General features: G+C 40.4%; 1 non-coding gene across 1 annotated transcript; it reads right to left on the minus strand.

Moving 5' to 3' along the window:
* Window positions 1-276: 276 nt before the first annotated feature.
* On the minus strand, window positions 277-351 carry TRNAK-UUU (transfer RNA lysine (anticodon UUU)). The gene has a single exon. It is a non-coding gene; the product is annotated as a tRNA-Lys (tRNA).
* Window positions 352-3048: the final 2697 nt, after the last annotated feature.

Raw genomic sequence — 3048 nt, forward strand, 5'->3', positions numbered from 1 at the left:
AAGGCATTGCATCTTTTCTAGCTCCCCAAATGCAAAATATCCCTGAATCCTGACTATCTTTCTCCTTGCTATCTGTACTTTTTGTCTTTTTCCTCTGCATTACTGCAAGATTTGTCTTATTGGCTAGAATGTGACAAAACAGACCATGACTGGGCAGAGTGCTATAATTTCTTTTCCAGTTCTGGCTCTCTTTAGTTTCCTGTAGAGCGAAGAGCAGGAAGAGAGGAGTGAAGAAGGAGGGCTTGTAAGACAACTAATTAGAGTAAAATGAAAGACTGCCTGAACAGGGACTTGAACCCTGGACCCTCAGATTAAAAGTCTGATGCTCTACCAGCTGAACTATCCACGGGCTGTCTAATATGTTTCCTGAGTGCCTAATTTAGGTGCATTTATGTTGCCAATTATCTGTAGGTCATGGCCTCAAATATTCTCCTTGAATTCTCTTCACTACCAAGAAGATTTTGTTTGAAAGAGATGTTATAATCCCTGGTAGCATTTCCCTTTTCCTCTCTTTGCCTTGTATCTCTTTAGATTTTCAGAACCAGAGCTTGATCTCTAGATAAAGCACTGCCAGGTTTCAGACCACAGCGCTAGACCCAGACTACTTCATCTCTTGCCAAGCGTTGTGATTTTATCCCTTCATTTCTTATTTCCCCACCTGCACCTATTTTTCTTGAAGAAATACTCGCGCTACTCTTCCTGTCTCTCTGCACTGTCTTGTACAACTTTTTTGCAGCCTTGGGAGGCAGAGGAGAAAAGACTTGAAGGAAATAGAATTTGAAGACCCACTAGAACATTCTGTAACGGTGGGCAAGCAAAGAAACCTGGCTTTAATCTTCTGCATCTCTATGCTTGCATTTCTTAATGATGCAGCTTGTCTGCCATGAGTAAGTCACTCCCCATTTTCTTTCTAATCCTTGTCCTCTTCCTTCTCCTTCTTCTTGTCTTTATTCATTATTTGCTGCTCACACCCAAAGGAGAAGGATAATTATCTTCATAAATTAGTGTACATTAGGACATTCATCCATAATACGATCTAAGACAGTTGTGAGTTTTGGCCTAAACCTGGAAAAAATTCTCTACAGGGAATCCAGGAACAAAAGAGGAAGTTTGGGGGTGAAGGAAAGACTAATCTATCTAGGATTGGCATGGGGAGGAAAGACAGCTTGGGATATGGCAAAGACTATTGTTTATTTCTTCCAAATAATTCAGCACTTCCAAGAAACCAAGACTATGTGAAAACTGAGAGACTTTGTAGTTACTTTAGGAATTCGTGATTTTCTCATCTCTCGTACCCTACAAATATATAAAGCATAGTTGGGGGTGGGTCACACAAACTCACCTTGGATTGGCTTGTGTGTCAATCTGCAAGGGAACTAGAGAAAACTTTTAAGCACAATATCTAGGGGGGTTAGCCTTTCAATGAATCAATAAGTCTTCCAAGGTATTTTGGCTCTCTTCTCCCTACCTGAAGTAGCTTGAAAGTCACCAGACTGCACCTCAGAGATCAGGACCACTCTCCCAGGGAGGTTTGGGACCCACAACCCTGGCCCATCGGCATTTCAGGTGATTCTTCTACCTGTTGATAGAGGACCAAGTTGTCAAAACATATGTTATGAATGGATTATAATAAAATATTTTTCTAATGTTAAAATCTGGCATTTCTGACAAGGGGAGCTCTTGTTTGAGCTTTCAAACCTTTCTCCCTGGAGGAACACCATCTCATCTTTGAGACCGAAAAGGTCCAAACATACCATCATACGGTTCTCCCTCTCTTGCTGTCATCTGCATCCCTTTATTGCAGAATTTAGCTCTTGGCTCATGTTTCTCCACCCAAGCACATCATTATGATCGTGACTTATACCAGTGAGTCCTCAAACAATATGTCACTTCTGATCATGTCACAATCTCACAGTTTATTCATTCTAAGTAATTATTTTCAGAGCTTTCAGGTGATGCTTGATTCCTTTTTCTAATGTTGTTAAATTTTCCTCCAATTGCAAAGTTAAAAATTTGAAAACAGAAACTGAATGCTTCCTAGCAACTCTTTCACTTTCAGGTTTGGACTACTCCTTGGGCGTGTTGGTCATGTGGTCTGAGGGATAGGTCTCTGATTCTAGATCAGAAGCCCGAAGTTTCCAGTCCCTACTTGGTCTCCTGTTTATTGTTGGGCAAGAAGTGGAAGCTTCTTAAATTGACTTCCAATGTCTGGGTGCAGAGTTGTTGCAGGAGGGGAGGGGTGGAGTTTGAGTTAAGTGTCTCCTGTCACAGATCAATAAACAAACCAAAAACTCAAACTAAACCCTTTGCCATTGAGGTTGTGTCGATTCCACAAAGGTTAAACCTGTTGCTGTCCAGTGCATTCCGACTCACAGTGACCCTATAGGACACAGTAGAACTGCAAAGAAGTCGACTGCCACATTTTTCTCTCATGGATTGGCTGGTGAGTTTGAAACGCTAAGTGCTTAACCACTGATAAGTATCACCGGGAGACAATTCTAAATTATATAGATTTATGACAGCATCGTATTTCAGTAAATCAGAAGCTGAGCAGTGGACCCAGGAATCCATATTTTTAAAACGTTCTCAGGCTATTCCCAAGCTTTGGAGCCACTGAAATTCAGCCTGTAGCATATATGACCCTTATGTCTTTATGTTGGAGGATCATTAGTGTTTATCATATTACCTTTTAATATCTTTCTGCCCATGATTGTCAAGTTTAGCTACTTTCCCTGCACCTGCTAAGCCTCAGTCTGGTTTTGCTGAACTGGAGAAGAGGTTATCTGTGCAAGACAGGACCAGAGAGTTGATATAAGTGTTTTTCCATTCTTCAGGAAGGTGGAAAGGTTTCACAAGGACAAGTAAGAACTAAAATAAAATTTATAAGAGAGAAGATAAAACTATTTAGGATTACAGGCAGTCCCAAGATTATGAATTAGGTACAAACCAACCCCTATAAGTCCTGTTATATTAAATATTTAAGGTACATACAATGATTCATAATAACAAACAGGCATTACTTTGCCATGTGCATCAAAACATTATTAT

This window comes from Elephas maximus, chromosome 1 (genome assembly GCF_024166365.1).
Source record: "Elephas maximus indicus isolate mEleMax1 chromosome 1, mEleMax1 primary haplotype, whole genome shotgun sequence".
NCBI lineage: Eukaryota > Metazoa > Chordata > Mammalia > Proboscidea > Elephantidae > Elephas > Elephas maximus.